The sequence below is a fragment of the Pimephales promelas genome, chromosome 8 (assembly GCF_988280905.1).
Source record: "Pimephales promelas chromosome 8, fPimPro1.hap1.1, whole genome shotgun sequence".
In the NCBI taxonomy this organism is placed as follows: domain Eukaryota; kingdom Metazoa; phylum Chordata; class Actinopteri; order Cypriniformes; family Leuciscidae; genus Pimephales; species Pimephales promelas.
In genome coordinates, this window is record NC_142776.1 from 6,520,092 (window position 1) to 6,540,559 (window position 20,468).

Here is a 20,468-nt window from a genome sequence, read left to right on the forward strand (position 1 = left end):
TCACGGTTTAGTTTAAACTCAGAACCATAAATAGGGCTATACTGCCCTCTTGTGTCAAATTATATTTCTATATTTATTTTTCCAACAAATAAAACCAAACCCGCAATAAAACCCCGTCCAATACACCCTTGAACTCAATAGATGCAGTGGCTCAGTTGATAAAGCGTTGGGCTTTAATCAAGAAGACTTGAGTTCAATTCCCATACTTGCGTTAATTTGTTGTGATTATATCAAACAAAAGTGGCCTAAACAATATTTCTTCAACCCGGTATCGTGACAAGACGTGAAATAATCACTTGGTGCACTTTTGCATAGATGCATAGATGTCATGGTTTAAACCCCCTCAAACGTGAAACTTACACTTAAAACTTACCATCACGACCTATTGATTTCATTAAACCGAGAAAAATGGAATTTTCTTTTATTGACGATCACTGAGAAATGTTCTATTATTTAAAATGCAAAAAAAAAAAACAAACAAAAAAACAACATTTATTATTTTCAAGGTGAAAAGGATTCATTTGCCTGGATCCACGCCGAAGAAAACGTCTAAATGTCACATTTTTAATGAAGCAGCCTAAATAGTCCACTTTGAAAAATGTGTAGATGTCAGGTTTTCATTAAACCGAGAAAAATGGAATTTTGTTTTATTTACGATCACTGAGAAATGTTCTATTATTTAAAATGCAATATATATATATATACAGTATATATATATATATATATATATACAGTATATATATATATATATATATATATATATATATATATATTATTTTCAAGGTGAAAAGGATTCATTTGCCTGGATCCAGGCTGAGTGCAAAAATTGAGGTTCTAGACCCTTCCAGAGCTGAGATATTGAGATCCCATGTAGCATTTATGCCTTTATAAATATGTCAGTATCTCAGCCCTGGAAGGGTCTAGAGCCTCCATTTTTGCACACAGGTCTAAGTCCCATGGCCCTCTATCAGAATCCAGAGTTTCAAGAAGATTGGATTAACTTATTTTTTCGCACCAAAAAAAAAAAAAAAAAACGAAAGGGGTACCACTGTCGTTTTTTTGGGGCGGGGGGTCGAAATGTTGAGTTTCTCTGATCTTCTTGAAACTCTGGATTCTGATAGAGGGTCGTGGGACTTAGACCTCAGTGCAAAAATGGAGGCTCTAGACCCTTCCAGTGCTGAGATATTGACATCCCACGTAGCATTCATGCCATTATAAATATCTCAATATCTCAGCTCTGAAAGGGTCTAGAGCCTCCAATTTTGCACTCAGGTCTAAGTCTCATGGCCCTCTATCAGAATCCAGAGTTTTGAGAAGATTGGGGATACTTAATTTTTCGCCCCCCCCCAAAAAAACGTAAGGGGTAACACTGTCGGGTTTTTTTTTGGGTCGAAATTTTGAATTTCAATATCTCAGCTTTTGAAGGGTCTAGAGCCTCCATTGTTGCACTCAGGTCTAAGTCTCATGGCCCTCTATCAGAATCCAGAAGTTTGAGAAGATTGGGGATACTTAATTTTTCGCCCCAAAAAAAAAAAAACGTAAGGGGTAACACTGTCGTTTTTTTTCTGGTCGAAATTTTGAGTTTCGATATCTCAGCACTGGAAGGGTCTAGAGCCTCCATTGTTGCACTCAGGTCTAAGTCTCATGGCCCTCTATCAGAATCCAGAGTTTTGAGAAGATTGGGGATACTTAATTTTTCGCCCCCCCCAAAAAAATGTAAGGGGTAACACTGTCGGGTTTTTTTTTGGGTCGAAATTTTGAATTTCAATATCTCAGCTTTTGAAGGGTCTAGAGCCTCCATTGTTGCACTCAGGTCTAAGTCTCATGGCCCTCTATCAGAATCCAGAAGTTTGAGAAGATTGGGGATACTTAATTTTTCGCCCAAAAAAAAAAACGTAAGGGGTAACACTGTGTTTTTTTTTTCTGGTCGAAATTTTGAATTTCGATATCTCAGCTCTGGAAGGGTCTAGAGCCTCCATTGTTGCACTCAGGTCTAAGTCTCGTGGCCCTCTATCAGAATCCAGAGTTTTGAGAAGATTGAGGATACTTAATTTTTCGCCAAAAAAAAAAAAAAAATGTAAGGGGTAACACTGTTTTTTTTTTTTTCGGGTCGAAATTTTGAGTTTCGATATCTCAGCACTGGAAGGGTCTAGAGCCTCCATTGTTGCACTCAGGTCTATGTCTCATGGCCCTCTACCAGAACCCAGAGTTTTGAGAAGATTGGGGATACTTAATTTTTCGCCCCAAAAAAAGCGTAAGGGGTAACACTGTCGTTTTTTTTTTTCTGATCGGAATTTTGAGTTTCGATATCTCAGCACTGGAAGGGTCTAGAGCATCCATTGTTGCACTCAGGTCTATGTCTCATGGCCCTCTATCAGAATCCAGAGTTTTGAGAAGATTGGGGATACTTAATTTTTCGCCCCCCCCAAAAAAAACGTAAGGGGTAACACTGTCGTTTTTTTTTCCTGGTCGGAATTTTGAGTTTCGATATCTCAGCACTGGAAGGGTTTAGAGCCTCCATTGTTGCACTCAGGTCTAAGTCTCATGGCCCTCAATCAGAATCCAGAGTTTTGAGAAGATTGGGGATACTTAATTTTTCGCCCAAAAAAAACAAAAACGTAAGGGGTAACACTGTCGTTTTTTTTTTCTGGTCGAAATTTTGAATTTCGATATCTCTGCTCTGGAAGGGTCTAGAGCCTCCATTGTTGCACTCAGGTCTAAGTCTCATGACCCTCTATCAGAATCCAGAGTTTTGAGAAGATTGGGGATACTTAATTTTTCGCCCGCCCAAAAAAAACGTAAGGGGTAACACTGTCGTTTTTTTTTTCGGGTCGAAATTTTGAGTTTCGATATCTCAGCACTGGAAGGGTCTAGAGCCTCCATTGTTGCACTCAGGTCTAAGTCTCATGGCCCTCAATCAGAATCCAGAGTTTTGAGAAGATTGGGGATACTTAATTTTTCGCCCAAAAAAAACAAAAACGTAAGGGGTAACACTGTCGTTTTTTTTTCTGGTCGAAATTTTGAGTTTCGACATCTCAGCACTGGAAGGGTCTAGAGCCTCCATTGTTGCACTCAGGTCTATGTCTCATGGCCCTCTACCAGAATCCAGAGTTTTGAGAAGATTGGGGATACTTAATTTTTCGCCCCCCAAAAAAAACGTAAGGGGTAACGCTGTCGTTTTTTTTCTGGTCGAAATTTTGAGTTTCGAAATCTCAGCACTGGAAGGGTCTAGAGCCTCCATTGTTGCACTCAGGTCTATGTCTCATGGCCCTCTATCAGAATCCAGAGTTCTGAGAAGATTGGGGATACTTAATTTTTCGCCCCGCCAAAAAAAACGTAAGGGGTAACACTGTCATTTTTTTTTCTGGTCGAAATTTTTAATTTCGATATCTCTGCTCTGGAAGGGTCTAGAGCCTCCATTGTTGCACTCAGGTCTAATTCTCATGGCCCTCTATCAGAATCCAGAGTTTTGAGAAGATTGGGGATACTTAATTTTTCGCCCCGCCAAAAAAAACGTAAGGGGTAACACTGTCATTTTTTTTTCTGGTGGAAATTTTTAATTTCGATATCTCTGCTCTGGAAGGGTCTAGAGCCTCCATTGTTGCACTCAGGTCTAATTCTCATGGCCCTCTATCAGAATCCAGAGTTTTGAGAAGATTGGGGATACTTAATTTTTCGCCCCGCCAAAAAAAACGTAAGGGGTAACACTGTCATTTTTTTTTCTGGTCGAAATTTTGAGTTTCGATATCTCAGCACTGGAAGGGTCTAGAGCCTCCGTTGTTGCACTCAGGTCTAAGTCTCATGGCCCTCTATCAGAATCCAGAGTTTTGAGAAGATTGGGGATACTTAATTTTTCTCCCCCCCAAAAAAAACGTAAGGGGTAACACTGTCATTTTTTTTTCGGGTCGAAATTTTGAATTTCGATATCTCTGCTCTGGAAGGGTCTAGAGCCTCCATTGTTGCACTCAGGTCTAAGTCTCATGGCCCTCTATCAGAATCCAGAGTTTTGAGAAGATTGGGGATACTTAATTTTTCGCCCCCCCAAAAAAAACGTAAGGGGTAACACTGTCATTTTTTTTTCGGGTCGAAATTTTGAGTTTCGATATCTCAGCACTGGAAGGGTCTAGAGCCTCCATTGTTGCACTCAGGTCTATGTCTCATGGCCCTCTATCAGAATCCAGAGTTTTGAGAAGATTGGGGATACTTAATTTTTCGCCCCCCCAAAAAAAACGTAAGGGGTAACACTGTCGTTTTTTTTTTTTGGGTCGAAATTTTGAGTTTCGATATCTCAGCACTGGAAGGGTCTAGAGCCTCCATTGTTGCACTCAGGTCTATGTCTCATGGCCCTCTATCAGAATCCAGAGTTTTGAGAAGATTGGGGATACTTAATTTTTCGCCCCCCCAAAAAAAACGTAAGGGGTAACACTGTCGTTTTTTTTTTTCGGGTCGAAATTTTGAGTTTCGATATCTCAGCACTGGAAGGGTCTAGAGCCTCCATTGTTGCACTCAGGTCTATGTCTCATGGCCCTCTATCAGAATCCAGAGTTTTGAGAAGATTGGGGATACTTAATTTTTCGCCCCCCCAAAAAAAACGTAAGGGGTAACACTGTCGTTTTTTTTTCTGGTCGAAATTTTGAGTTTCGATATCTCAGCACTGGAAGGGTCTAGAGCCTCCATTGTTGCACTCAGGTCTATGTCTCATGGCCCTCTATCAGAATCCAGAGTTTTGAGAAGATTGGGGATACTTAATTTTTTGCCCCAAAAAAAAAAACGTAAGGGGTAACACTGTGTTTTTTTTTTCTGGTCGAAATTTTGAGTTTCGATATCTCAGCACTGGAAGGGTCTAGAGCCTCCGTTGTTGCACTCAGGTCTAAGTCTCATGGCCCTCTATCAGAATCCAGAGTTTTGAGAAGATTGGGGATACTTAATTTTTCGCCCCCCCAAAAAAAACGTAAGGGGTAACACTGTCGTTTTTTTTTTTTCGGGTCGAAATTTTGAGTTTCGATATCTCAGCACTGGAAGGGTCTAGAGCCTCCATTGTTGCACTCAGGTCTATGTCTCATGGCCCTCTATCAGAATCCAGAGTTTTGAGAAGATTGGGGATACTTAATTTTTCGCCCCCCCAAAAAAAAACGTAAGGGGTAACACTGTCGTGTTTTTTTTTCGGTTCGAAATTTTGAGTTTCGATATCTCAGCACTGGAAGGGTCTAGAGCCTCCATTGTTGCACTCAGGTCTATGTCTCATGGCCCTCTATCAGAATCCAGAGTTTTGAGAAGATTGGGGATACTTAATTTTTCGCCCCCCCAAAAAAAAAACGTAAGGGGTAACACTGTCGTTTTTTTTTTTGGTCGAAATTTTGAGTTTCGATATCTCAGCACTGGAAGGGTCTAGAGCCTCCATTGTTGCACTCAGGTCTATGTCTCATGGCCCTCTATCAGAATCCAGAGTTTTGAGAAGATTGGGGATACTTAATTTTTCGCCCCCCCCAAAAAAAACGTAAGGGGTAACACTGTCGTTTTTTTTTCTGGTCGAAATTTTGAGTTTCGATATCTCAGCACTGGAAGGGTCTAGAGCCTCCATTGTTGCACTCAGGTCTATGTCTCATGGCCCTCTATCAGAATCCAGAGTTTTGAGAAGATTGGGGATACTTAATTTTTCGCCCCAAAAAAAAAACCGTAAGGGGTAACACTGTGTTTTTTTTTTCTGGTCGAAATTTTGAGTTTCGATATCTCAGCACTGGAAGGGTCTAGAGCCTCCGTTGTTGCACTCAGGTCTATGTCTCATGGCCCTCTATCAGAATCCAGAGTTTTGAGAAGATTGGGGATACTTAATTTTTCGCCCAAAAAAAAAAACGTAAGGGGTAACACTGTCGTTTTTTTTTTCGGGTCGAAATTTTGAGTTTCGATATCTCAGCACTGGAAGGGTCTAGAGCCTCCATTGTTGCACTCAGGTCTATGTCTCATGGCCCTCTATCAGAATCCAGAGTTTTGAGAAGATTGGGGATACTTAATTTTTCGCCCCCCCCAAAAAAAACGTAAGGGGTAACACTGTAATTTTTTTTTCGGGTCGAAATTTTGAGTTTCGATATCTCAGCACTGGAAGGGTCTAGAGCCTCCATTGTTGCACTCAGGTCTAAGTCTCATGGCCCTCTATCAGAATCCAAAGATTTGAGAAGATTGGGGATACTTAATTTTTCGCCCCCAAAAAAAAAACGTAAGGGGTAACACTGTGGTTTTTTTTTTTGGTCGAAATTTTGAATTTCGATATCTCTGCTCTGGAAGGGTCTAGAGCCTCCATTGTTGCACTCAGGTCTAAGTCTCATGGCCCTCTATCAGAATCCAGAGTTTTGAGAAGATTGGGGATACTTAATTTTTCGCCCCCCCCAAAAAAACGTAAGGGGTAACACTGTCGTTTTTTTTTTTCGGGTCGAAATTTTGAGTTTCGATATCTCAGCACTGGAAGGGTCTAGAGCCTCCTTTGTTGCACTCAGGTCTATGTCTCATGGCCCTCAATCAGAATCCAGAATTTTGAGAAGATTGGGGATACTTAATTTTTCGCCCAAAAAAAAAAAACGTAAGGGGTAACACTGTCGTTTTTTTTTCTGGTCGAAATTTTGAATTTCGATATCTCTGCTCTGGAAGGGTCTAGAGCCTCCATTGTTGCACTCAGGTCTAAGTCTCATGGCCCTCAATCAGAATCCAGAGTTTTGAGAAGATTGGGGATACTTAATTTTTCGCCCAAAAAAAAAAAAACGTAAGGGGTAACACTGTCGTTTTTTTTTCTGGTCGAAATTTTGAGTTTCGATATCTCAGCACTGGAAGGGTCTAGAGCCTCCGTTGTTGCACTCAGGTCTAAGTCTCATGGCCCTCTATCAGAATCCAGAGTTTTGAGAAGATTGGGGATACTTAATTTTTCGCCAAAAAAAAAAAACGTAAGGGGTAACACTGTCGTTTTTTTTTTTTTTCGGGTCGAAATTTTGAGTTTCGATATCTCAGCACTGGAAGGGTCTAGAGCCTCCATTGTTGCACTCAGGTCTATGTCTCATGGCCCTCTATCAGAATCCAGAGTTTTGAGAAGATTGGGGATACTTAATTTTTCGCCCCCCCCCAAAAAAAACGTAAGGGGTAACACTGTCGTTTTTTTTTTCGGGTCGAAATTTTGAGTTTCGATATCTCAGCACTGGAAGGGTCTAGAGCCTCCATTGTTGCACTCAGGTCTATGTCTCATGGCCCTCTATCAGAATCCAGAGTTTTGAGAAGATTGGGGATACTTAATTTTTCGCCCCCCCAAAAAAAACGTAAGGGGTAACACTGTCGTTTTTTTTTCTGGTCGAAATTTTGAGTTTCGATATCTCAGCACTGGAAGGGTCTAGAGCCTCCATTGTTGCACTCAGGTCTATGTCTCATGGCCCTCTATCAGAATCCAGAGTTTTGAAAAGATTGGGGATACTTAATTTTTCGCCCCCCCCCAAAAAAACGTAAGGGGTAACACTGTCGTTTTTTTTTCTGGTCGAAATTTTGAGTTTCGATATCTCAGCACTGGAAGGGTCTAGAGCCTCCATTGTTGCACTCAGGTCTATGTCTCATGGCCCTCTATCAGAATCCAGAGTTTTGATAAGATTGGGGATACTTAATTTTTCGCCCCAAAAAAAAAAACGTAAGGGGTAACACTGTGTTTTTTTTTTCTGGTCGAAATTTTGAATTTCGATATCTCTGCTCTGGAAGGGTCTAGAGCCTCCATTGTTGCACTCAGGTCTAAGTCTCATGGCCCTCTATCAGAATCCAGAGTTTTGAGAAGATTGGGGATACTTAATTTTTCGCCCCCCCAAAAAAAACGTAAGGGGTAACACTGTCGTTTTTTTTTCGGGTCGAAATTTTGAGTTTCGATATCTCAGCACTGGAAGGGTCTAGAGCCTCCATTGTTGCACTCAGGTCTAAGTCTCATGGCCCTCTATCAGAATCCAAAGATTTGAGAAGATTGGGGATACTTAATTTTTCGCCCCCCCAAAAAAACGTAAGGGGTAACACTGTGTTTTTTTTTTCTGGTCGAAATTTTGAATTTCGATATCTCTGCTCTGGAAGGGTCTAGAGCCTCCATTGTTGCACTCAGGTCTAAGTCTCATGGCCCTCTATCAGAATCCAGAGTTTTGAGAAGATTGGGGATACTTAATTTTTCGCCCCCCCAAAAAAAACGTAAGGGGTAACACTGTCGTTTTTTTTTTCGGGTTGAAATTTTGAGTTTCGATATCTCAGCACTGGAAGGGTCTAGAGCCTCCATTGTTGCACTCAGGTCTATGTCTCATGGCCCTCAATCAGAATCCAGAGTTTTGAGAAGATTGGGGATACTTAATTTTTCGCCCAAAAAAAAAAAAACGTAAGGGGTAACACTGTCGTTTTTTTTTTCTGGTCGAAATTTTGAATTTCGATATCTCTGCTCTGGAAGGGTCTAGAGCCTCCATTGTTGCACTCAGGTCTAAGTCTCATGGCCCTCAATCAGAATCCAGAGTTTTGAGAAGATTGGGGATACTTAATTTTTCGCCCAAAAAAAAAAAAAAAACGTAAGGGGTAACACTGTCGTTTTTTTTTTCTGGTCGAAATTTTGAGTTCCGATATCTCAGCACTGGAAGGGTCTAGAGCCTCCGTTGTTGCACTCAGGTCTAAGTCTCATGGCCCTCTATCAGAATCCAGAGTTTTGAGAAGATTGGGGATACTTAATTTTTCGCCAAAAAAAAAAAAACGTAAGGGGTAACACTGTCGTTTTTTTTTTTTTTCGGGTCGAAATTTTGAGTTTCGATATCTCAGCACTGGAAGGGTCTAGAGCCTCCATTGTTGCACTCAGGTCTATGTCTCATGGCCCTCTATCAGAATCCAGAGTTTTGAGAAGATTGGGGATACTTCATTTTTCGCCCCCCCAAAAAAAACGTAAGGGGTAACACTGTCGTTTTTTTTTCTGGTCGAAATTTTGAGTTTCGATATCTCAGCACTGGAAGGGTCTAGAGCCTCCGTTGTTGCACTCAGGTCTAAGTCTCATGGCCCTCTATCAGAATCCAGAGTTTTGAGAAGATTGGGGATACTTAATTTTTTGCCCAAAAAAAAAAACGTAAGGGGTAACACTGTCGTTTTTTTTTCGGGTCGAAATTTTGAGTTTCGATATCTCAGCACTGGAAGGGTCTAGAGCCTCCATTGTTGCACTCAGGTCTAAGTCTCATGGGCCTCTATCAGAATCCAGAGTTTTGAGAAGATTGGGGATACTTAATTTTTCGCCCCAAAAAAAAAACGTAAGGGGTAACACTGTGGGGGTTTTTTTCTGGTCGAAATTTTAAATTTCGATATCTCTGCTCTGGAAGGGTCTAGAGCCTCCATTGTTGCACTCAGGTCTAAGTCTCATGGCCCTCTATCAGAATCCAGAGTTTTGAGAAGATTGGGGATACTTAATTTTTCGCCCCAAAAAAAAAAACGTAAGGGGTAACACTGTCGTTTTTTTTTCGGGTCGAAAATTTGAGTTTCGATATCTCAGCACTGGAAGGGTCTAGAGCCTCCATTGTTGCACTCAGGTCTATGTCTCATGGCCCTCTATCAGAATCCAGAGTTTTGAGAAGATTGGGGATACTTAATTTTTCGCCCCCCAAAAAAAACGTAAGGGGTAACACTGATGTTTTTTTTCTGGTCGAAATTTTGAATTTCGATATCTCAGCTCTGGAAGGGTCTAGAGCCTCCATTGTTGCACTCAGGTCTAAGTCTCATGGCCCTCTATCAGAATCCAGAGTTTCAAGAAGATCAGAGAAACTAAAAATTTTGACCCCCCCCAAAAAAACGACAGTGGTACCCCTTTCGTTTTTTTTTTTTTTTTGGTGTGAAAAAATAAGTTTCTCCAATCTTCTTGAAACTCTGGATTCTGATAGAGGGTCATGAGACTTAGACCTGAGTGCAGAAATGGAGGCTCTAGACCCTTCCTGAACTGAGATATTGAGATATTTATAATGGCATAAATGCTAGGTGGGATCTCAATATCTCAGCTCTGGAAGGGTCTAGATCCTCCATTTTTGCACTCAGGTCTAAGTCCCAAGGCCCTCTATCAGAATCCAGAGTTTCAAGAAGATTGGAGAAACTTATTTTTTCTCACCAAAAAAACAAAACAAAAAACGACAGGGGTACCACTGTCGCAATAATATTGACAATATTACTGTGTTCCAATAATATTGTCAATATAGACAATATAGATTTTGTTGTAAACACGTTTTATTATATAGCTAGTTAACAGGGGAGCTCCAGTAAGTACACGTAACGTTACGTTTGTAAAGTGGATTTACATAACAGTACACCTTTAAAATGACTTTTACATCAGGAACATATTGTATAAGTATTGGAGATGAGCACATCACAACATGAAAAATTCATTCAAGTGTAAGGTTATGTGTGCTGTGCTATTATGTAGGATAATTCACTGTTGTCAACACATCAGACAAATGTGCTATAAATAAGGCAAATAAACAAATCTATAATGTAACTAAACATTATATTTAATTTGTCCCTTATTAGTGTTGATATATTGAGGAACATTTAAGTGGGATAAAAAGTGAGTTAACATATCAACCTCAGCATGTAAATGCAGTGTTGAGCTCGTAATGTGAATCTTGTCTGTATGTTTCAGGGACAGGAGAACGTGTGTTTATCCGGTGGAGAGAGGCTCATGATGCTGAATGCTGTCATCAATGGATTTGAGTGAGTGTACTAAAGAAATGGATAACAAAATCTATTAAATCTTAAGTTGTAGTTTATTTGAATGATTGTAATTTCAAATGGAGAAAATACAACACTTTTCTGATTCCTGATTTCTGTGCATTTGCTGCAGAGATTTTGTGGTGGAGCAGGACCTGCAAGGAAAGAGAATGGCAGCATTTGTTGGGGAAAAAAGGTTTTATGGATTTTACTCAAATATAAAGTAAGGTTATTTTTAATACATAAATCAAATGACATTGTGCTATTAAATGACTGCTTTTGTGTAATGTTTGTGCATTTGTGTAGGATCTGAAATGTCTGCAGACTGGTGTGAGGACTGAGGATGAGGAGCCCAGAGCTGCATCCTGGAAGTGGTGCCATGGATGAGTCCCTCCATCTCTCCACCTGGCCTTATGAGAACCTCTATCGCTCCATCTGCCCTTATTGCCTCAGATTGTGAAGCGCTTGCTGTAGGATGTGGTGTTCAGTGCATGCTTGTAGTTTGAATAAAGCTTTTCTTTTATGTGTTGTTGACTTGTTGTTTGTGATGATTACTTTTTTTTTGTTCTTTTACTCATTTATTCATGTTTCTTATTTTTGTCAGTATAAAATATAATTATTTAATTAATGTATGTATTCATTCATTGATTGACCAACAATTGAGATGTTTCACTACATTTAGCAATATAATTGTATTCATGCATAACTGTCATATGAGAAAACAAATTACATTTTGTTGGTTTTATTAAATTATATTTTTAGTATATAAAAGTTATATAATTAAGTATTGGTCAGTATTTAATATTATTATTTTCTTTAAGTTTTGGGGTGGGCTAACAATGCAATTCATTCTGAGGTAATATTAATTTTTTAAGGAGTGATACTTAAATTTTTTTCGAGTATAAAATCAACAGTTTTCTCCAAAAGAGGTCTTCAAGCAGCTGCCCATCTCCTTTGTACAGGCATTGCAAACGCAGAGGAAAACTGTTCTAGGTTGTGCTGTCGAGTTACTGATGTTATGAAGTGTTAGTGCACCTGTTGCTCTGCTCACATTTAAACTTATTACATACAAGATCATGGAAAGATACCATAGTTGTATGTAACAATCATGAAAAAACAGAAAATTTAAAGATCATTGGTTTGTGTACATCATAATATGACATCATATAATTATATTTATACACAGGAAACAATAACAAGGCTAAATATCTTCATAATAGTTCATAAGTCAAGTCACATTTATTTATATAGCGCTTTTCACAATACAGATTGTATCAAAGCAGCTTCACAGTGATAACATGAAAGTAGTACAACACAGATCAATAATATTGTTAAATATTAAATATCCCCAACTAAGCAAGGCAACAGTGGCAAGGAACCAAAACTCCATCAGATTGGATGGAGAAAAAAACCTTGGGAGAACCCTGGCTCAGTCGGGGGCCAGTTCTTCTCTGGCTAACATTCATATTTTTTATATATAAATATGAAATATAAATATTGTTTATATATAAAACGGCGGCATAACATATCGCCGGCGTTGAGTCATCTCTTCACAGGCGTTGGTCTTCTCATCACAGGCGTTGGGGCATCCGAAATCCCAGTGAGAGGCTGGATACAAAACTGGACCTGACGAGCGCCATTTTTCTCGGGACAAGCGTCCTGAGATAACAGCATAAATAATACATAATACATAATACTAATTACATAAAAAAATGTTTGAAACGAGGTAAATTCATCAAGCAAAATAGGAAAACTTAAAGGAGAAAATTTTGGGGGTTTCTTAATAAAAAAGAATATTGCATTAAGAATAACACAGTTGGTCACATTAGTAGATTTTAAAATATATCAACTTAAATCAACCCTAAATGTATTTACAAAATAAATGAGGAGCTGTTTCTTTAACAATACTACAACAAAATGAGCAAGTTTCATCATCAAGATATTTATAGATAGATGAATTAAACGTATCGTTCATAATATATTTTAAGGTGTTCCGTGTGTGATAAATATCACAATATCTCAGCTCTGGAAGGGTCTAGATCCTCCATTTTTGCACACAGGTCTAAGTCCCATGGCCCTCTATCAGAATCCAGAGTTTTGAGAAGATTGGGGATACTTTATTTTTCGCCCCAAAAAAAAACGTAAGGGGTAACACTGTCGTTTTTTTTTTTCGGGTCGAAAATTTGAATTTCGATATCTCTGCTCTGGAAGGGTCTAGAGCCTCCATTGTTGCACTCAGGTCTAAGTCTCATGGCCCTCTATCAGAATCCAGAGTTTTGAGAAGATTGGGGATACTTAATTTTTCGCCCCCCCCCAAAAAAAACGTAAGGGGTAACACTGTCGTTTTTTTTTTTCGGGTCGAAATTTTGAGTTTCGATATCTCAGCACTGGAAGGGTCTAGAGCCTCCATTGTTGCACTCAGGTCTATGTCTCATGGCCCTCTACCAGAATCCAGAGTTTTGAGAAGATTGGGGATACTTAATTTTTCGCCCAAAAAAAAAAAACGTAAGGGGTAACACTGTCGTTTTTTTTTCGGGTCGAAATTTTGAGTTTCGATATCTCAGCACTGGAAGGGTCTACAGCCTCCATTCTTACACTCAGGTCTAAGTCTCATGGCCCTCTATCAGAATCCAGAGTTTTGAGAAGATTGGGGATACTTAATTTTTCGCCCAAAAAAAAAAAACGTAAGGGGTAACACTGTCGTTTTTTTTTTCGGGTCGAAATTTTGAGTTTCGACATCTCAGCACTGGAAGGGTCTAGAGCCTCCATTGTTGCACTCAGGTCTATGTCTCATGGCCCTCTATCAGAATCCAGAGTTTTGAGAAGATTGGGGATACTTAATTTTTGCCCCCCCCAAAAAAAACTGTCGTTTTTTTTTTCTGGTCGAAATTTTGAGTTTCGATATCTCAGCACTGGAAGGGTCTAGAGCCTCCATTGTTGCACTCAGGTCTAAGTCTCATGGCCCTCTATCAGAATCCAGAGTTTTGAGAAGATTGGGGATACTTAATTTTTCGCCCCAAAAAAAAAAAACGTAAGGGGTAACACTGTGTTTTTTTTTCTGGTCGAAATTTTGAATTTCGATATCTCTGCTCTGGAAGGGTCTAGAGCCTCCATTGTTGCACTCAGGTCTAAGTCTCATGGCCCTCTATCAGAATCCAGAGTTTTGAGAAGATTGGGGATACTTAATTTTTCGCCCCCCCCCAAAAAAAACGTAAGGGGTAACACTGTCGTTTTTTTTTTTCGGGTCGAAATTTTGAGTTTCGATATCTCAGCACTGGAAGGGTCTAGAGCCTCCATTGTTGCACTCAGGTCTATGTCTCATGGCCCTCTACCAGAATCCAGAGTTTTGAGAAGATTGGGGATACTTAATTTTTCGCCCAAAAAAAAAAAACGTAAGGGGTAACACTGTCGTTTTTTTTTCGGGTCGAAATTTTGAGTTTCGATATCTCAGCACTGGAAGGGTCTACAGCCTCCATTCTTACACTCAGGTCTAAGTCTCATGGCCCTCTATCAGAATCCAGAGTTTTGAGAAGATTGGGGATACTTAATTTTTCGCCCAAAAAAAAAAAACGTAAGGGGTAACACTGTCGTTTTTTTTTTTCGGGTCGAAATTTTGAGTTTCGACATCTCAGCACTGGAAGGGTCTAGAGCCTCCATTGTTGCACTCAGGTCTATGTCTCATGGCCCTCTATCAGAATCCAGAGTTTTGAGAAGATTGGGGATACTTAATTTTTGCCCCCCCCAAAAAAAACTGTCGTTTTTTTTTTCTGGTCGAAATTTTGAGTTTCGATATCTCAGCACTGGAAGGGTCTAGAGCCTCCATTGTTGCACTCAGGTCTAAGTCTCATGGCCCTCTATCAGAATCCAGAGTTTTGAGAAGATTGGGGATACTTAATTTTTCGCCCCAAAAAAAAAAAACGTAAGGGGTAACACTGTGTTTTTTTTTCTGGTCGAAATTTTGAATTTCGATATCTCTGCTCTGGAAGGGTCTAGAGCCTCCATTGTTGCACTCAGGTCTAAGTCGCATGGCCCTCTATCAGAATCCAGAGTTTTGAGAAGATTGGGGATACTTAATTTTTCGCCCAAAAAAAAAAAACGTAAGGGGTAACACTGTCGTTTTTTTTTCTGGTCGAAATTTTGAGTTTCGATATCTCAGCACTGGAAGGGTCTAGAGCCTCCGTTGTTGCACTCAGGTCTAAGTGTCATGGCCCTCTATCAGAATCCAGAGTTTTGAGAAGATTGGGGATATTTAATTTTTCACCCCCCCAAAAAAAACGTAAGGGATAACACTGTCGTTTTTTTTTTTCGGGTCGAAATTTTGAGTTTCGATATCTTAGCACTGGAAGGGTCTAGAGCCTCCATTGTTACACTCAGGTCTATGTCTCATGGCCCTCTACCAGAATCCAGAGTTTTGAGAAGATTGGGGATACTTAATTTTTCGCCCAAAAAAAAAAACGTAAGGGGTAACACTGTCGTTTTTTTTTCTGGTCGAAATTTTGAGTTTCGATATCTCAGCACTGGAAGGGTCTAGAGCCTCCATTGTTGCACTCAGGTCTATGTCTCATGGCCCTCTATCAGAATCCAGAGTTTTGAGAAGATTGGGGATACTTAATTTTTCGCCCAAAAAAAAAAAACGTAAGGGGTAACACTGTCGTTTTTTTTTCTGGTCGAAATTTTGAGTTTCGATATCTCAGCTCTGGAAGGGTCTAGAGCCTCCATTGTTGCACTCAGGTCTAAGTCTCATGGCCCTCTATCAGAATCCAGAGTTTTTAGAAGATTGGGGATATTTAATTTTTTGCCCCCAAAAAAAAACGTAAGGGGTAACACTGTCGTTTTTTTTTTCGGGTCGAATTTTTGAGTTTCGATATCTCAGCACTGGAAGGGTCTAGAGCCTCCATTGTTGCACTCAGGTCTAAGTCTCATGGCCCTCTATCAGAATCCAGAGTTTTGAGAAGATTGGGGATACTTAATTTTTCGCCCCAAAAAAAAAACGTAAGGGGTAACACTGTCGTTTTTTTTTTTTCGGGTCGAAATTTTGAGTTTCGATATCTCAGCACTGGAAGGGTCTACAGCCTCCATTGTTGCACTCAGGTCTAAGTCTCATGGCCCTCTATCAGAATCCAGAGTTTTGAGAAGATTGGGGATACTTAATTTTTCGCGCCCCCCCCAAAAAAACGTAAGGGGTAACACTGTCGTTTTTTTTTCTGGTCGAAATTTTGAGTTTCGATATCTCAGCACTGGAAGGGTCTAAAGCCTCCGTTGTTGCACTCAGGTCTAAGTCTCATGGCCCTCTATCAGAATCCAGAGTTTTGAGAAGATTGGGGATACTTAATTTTTCGCCCAAAAAAAAAAACGTAAGGGGTAACACTGTCGTTTTTTTTTTTCGGGTCGAAATTTTGAGTTTCGATATCTCAGCACTGGAAGGGTCTAGAGCCTCCATTGTTGCACTCAGGTCTATGTCTCATGGCCCTCTATCAGAATCCAGAGTTTTGAGAAGATTGGGGATACTTAATTTTTGGCCCCCCCCCAAAAAACGTAAGGGGTAACACTGTGTTTTTTTTTTCTGGTCGAAATTTTGAATTTCGATATCTCTGCTCTGGAAGGGTCTAGAGCCTCCATTGTTGCACTCAGGTCGAAGTCGCATGGCCCTCTATCAGAATCCAGAGTTTTGAGAAGATTGGGGATACTTAATTTTTCGGCCAAAAAAAAAAAAACGTAAGGGGTAACACTGTCGTTTTTTTTTCTGGTCGAAATTTTGAGTTTCGATATCTCAGCACTGGAAGGGTCTAGAGCCTCCGTTGTTGCACTCAGGTCTAAGTCTCATGGCCCTCTATCAGAATCCAGAATTTTGAGAAGATTGGGGATACTTAATTTTTCGCCCCAAAAAAAAACGTAAGGGGTAACACTGTCGTTTTTTTTTTTCGGGTCGAAATTTTGAGTTTCGATATCTCAGCACTGGAAGGGTCTACAGCCTCCATTCTTACACTCAGGTCTAAGTCTCATGGCCCTCTATCAGAATCCAGAGTTTTGAGAAGATTGGGGATACTTAATTTTTCGCCCAAAAAAAAAAAACGTAAGGGGTAACACTGTCGTTTTTTTTTTCGGGTCGAAATTTTGAGTTTCGACATCTCAGCACTGGAAGGGTCTAGAGCCTCCATTGTTGCACTCGGGTCTATGTCTCATGGCCCTCTATCAGAATCCAGAGTTTTGAGAAGATTGGGGATACTTAATTTTTGCCCCCCCCAAAAAAAACTGTCGTTTTTTTTTCTGGTCGAAATTTTGAGTTTCGATATCTCAGCACTGGAAGGGTCTAGAGCCTCCATTGTTGCACTCAGGTCTAAGTCTCATGGCCCTCTATCAGAATCCAGAGTTTTGAGAAGATTGGGGATACTTAATTTTTCGCCCCAAAAAAAAAAAACGTAAGGGGTAACACTGTGTTTTTTTTTCTGGTCGAAATTTTGAATTTCGATATCTCTGCTCTGGAAGGGTCTAGAGCCTCCATTGTTGCACTCAGGTCTAAGTCGCATGGCCCTCTATCAGAATCCAGAGTTTTGAGAAGATTGGGGATACTTAATTTTTCGCCCAAAAAAAAAAAAAACGTAAGGGGTAACACTGTCGTTTTTTTTTCTGGTCGAAATTTTGAGTTTCGATATCTCAGCACTGGAAGGGTCTAGAGCCTCCGTTGTTGCACTCAGGTCTAAGTGTCATGGCCCTCTATCAGAATCCAGAGTTTTGAGAAGATTGGGGATATTTAATTTTTCACCCCCCCAAAAAAAACGTAAGGGATAACACTGTCGTTTTTTTTTTTCGGGTCGAAATTTTGAGTTTCGATATCTTAGCACTGGAAGGGTCTAGAGCCTCCATTGTTACACTCAGGTCTATGTCTCATGGCCCTCTACCAGAATCCAGAGTTTTGAGAAGATTGGGGATACTTAATTTTTCGCCCAAAAAAAAAAAAACGTAAGGGGTAACACTGTCGTTTTTTTTTCTGGTCGAAATTTTGAGTTTCGATATCTCAGCACTGGAAGGGTCTAGAGCCTCCATTGTTGCACTCAGGTCTATGTCTCATGGCCCTCTATCAGAATCCAGAGTTTTGAGGAGATTGGGGATACTTAATTTTTCGCCCAAAAAAAAAAAAACGTAAGGGGTAACACTGTCGTTTTTTTTTCTGGTCGAAATTTTGAGTTTCGATATCTCAGCTCTGGAAGGGTCTAGAGCCTCCATTGTTGCACTCAGGTCTAAGTCTCATGGCCCTCTATCAGAATCCAGAGTTTTTAGAAGATTGGGGATATTTAATTTTTTGCCCCCAAAAAAAAACGTAAGGGGTAACACTGTCGTTTTTTTTTTCGGGTCGAATTTTTGAGTTTCGATATCTCAGCACTGGAAGGGTCTAGAGCCTCCATTGTTGCACTCAGGTCTAAGTATCATGGCCCTCTATCAGAATCCAGAGTTTTGAGAAGATTGGGGATACTTAATTTTTCGCCCCAAAAAAAAAACGTAAGGGGTAACACTGTCGTTTTTTTTTTTCGGGTCGAAATTTTGAGTTTCGATATCTCAGCACTGGAAGGGTCTACAGCCTCCATTGTTGCACTCAGGTCTAAGTCTCATGGCCCTCTATCAGAATTCAGAGTTTTGAGAAGATTGGGGATACTTAATTTTTCGCGCCCCCCCCAAAAAAACGTAAGGGGTAACACTGTCGTTTTTTTTTCTGGTCGAAATTTTGAGTTTCGATATCTCAGCACTGGAAGGGTCTAAAGCCTCCGTTGTTGCACTCAGGTCTAAGTCTCATGGCCCTCTATCAGAATCCAGAGTTTTGAGAAGATTGGGGATACTTAATTTTTCGCCCAAAAAAAAAACGTAAGGGGTAACACTGTCGTTTTTTTTTTTCGGGTCGAAATTTTGAGTTTCGATATCTCAGCACTGGAAGGGTCTAGAGCCTCCATTGTTGCACTCAGGTCTATGTCTCATGGCCCTCTATCAGAATCCAGAGTTTTGAGAAGATTGGGGATACTTAATTTTTGGCCCCCCCCAAAAAAACGTAAGGGGTAACACTGTGTTTTTTTTTTCTGGTCGAAATTTTGAATTTCGATATCTCTGCTCTGGAAGGGTCTAGAGCCTCCATTGTTGCACTCAGGTCGAAGTCGCATGGCCCTCTATCAGAATCCAGAGTTTTGAGAAGATTGGGGATACTTAATTTTTCGGCCAAAAAAAAAAAAAACGTAAGGGGTAACACTGTCGTTTTTTTTTCGGGTCGAAATTTTGAGTTTCGATATCTCAGCACTGGAAAGGTCTAGAGCCTCCATTGTTGCACTCAGGTCTATGTCTCATGGCCCTCTATCAGAATCCAGAGTTTTGAGAAGATTGGGGATACTAAATTTTTGGCCCCCCCAAAAAAACGTAAGGGGTAACACTGTCGTTTTTTTTTTCGGGTCGAAATTTTGAATTTCGATATCTCAGCTCTGGAAGGGTCTAGAGCCTCCATTGTTGCACTCAGGTCTAAGTCTCATGGCCCTCTATCAGAATCCAGAGTTTTGAGAAGATTGGGGAAATTTAATTTTTCGCCCCCCAAAAAAAACGTAAGGGGTAACACTGTCGTTTTTTTTTTCGGGTCGAAATTTTGAGTTTCGATATCTCAGCACTGGAAGGGTCTAGAGCCTCCATTGTTACACTCAGGTCTATGTCTCATGGCCCTCTACCAGAATCCAGAGTTTTGAGAAGATTGGGGATACTTAATTTTTCGCCCAAAAAAAAAAAACGTAAGGGGTAACACTGTCGTTTTTTTTTCTGGTCGAAATTTTGAGTTTCGATATCTCAGCACTGGTAGGGTCTAGAGCAGGGTTCCTCAATAAATTTTTACCAAGGGCCAAATTCTGCTGACAATACAGAGCCAAGGGCCACCAACCACAATGTTATGACCTCAATGTTTGCTCTGCTATTTTTGTTGTTGTTGTTTTGTTAAAAAGACTCACAAATCACCACATAGCCCAATTATTCTATTTTTATTTATTTGTATTTATTATTTTCTTTTTCAAACGAGTCTGTTTTATTCAAGAAATTTTGAGCAGATGTTAAAATGGCGTTTGATCTTGTCAGACTTACAGACAGCCAGGGTCTGCGTGCATAGCAAACACGTTGGCTTTGCGTTGTGGTGGTCAGGCAAAATAAAACAAAATTGTTCAGTCCATTCAGATTTGAATCATCTGTTTTCTGTGTCCACTTTTCTTTTTTTCGCACTTGCCATATTTCCGTTGCGCGCGAATGCCTAGATACTGTGTTTGAATTTTTGCTTACACTGATGTTACCATGACAACCTGGAAATGAGCGCGGGCCAAACATTTTCCTTTCGCGGGCCGGATGTGGCCCGCGGGCCGCCTATTGAGGAACCCTGGTCTAGAGCCTCCGTTGTTGCACTCAGGTCTAAGTCTCATGGCCCTCTATCAGAATCCAGAGTTTTGAGAAGATTGGGGATACTTAATTTTTCGCCCCCCCCAAAAAAACGTAAGGGGTAACACTGTCGTTTTTTTTTTTTCGGGTCGAAATTTTGAGTTTCGATATCTCAGCACTGGAAGGGTCTAGAGCCTTCTTTGTTGCACTCAGGTCTAAGTCTCATGGCCCTCTATCAGAGTCCAGAGTTTTGAGAAGATTGGGGATACTTAATTTTTCGCCCCCCCAAAAAAAACGTAAGGGGTAACACTGTCGTTTTTTTTTCTGGTCGAAATTTTGAGTTTCGATATCTCAGCACTGGAAGG

General features: G+C 40.2%; 1 long non-coding RNA gene across 1 annotated transcript; it reads left to right on the forward strand.

The window, feature by feature from the left end:
* The first annotated feature begins 10,481 nt into the window (after positions 1–10,481).
* On the forward strand, positions 10,482–11,248 carry LOC148977638 (uncharacterized). The gene is made up of 3 exons (XR_016169601.1): positions 10,482–10,722; positions 10,853–10,942; positions 11,026–11,248. It is a non-coding gene; the product is annotated as an uncharacterized LOC148977638 (long non-coding RNA).
* The last annotated feature ends 9,220 nt before the right edge of the window (positions 11,249–20,468 follow it).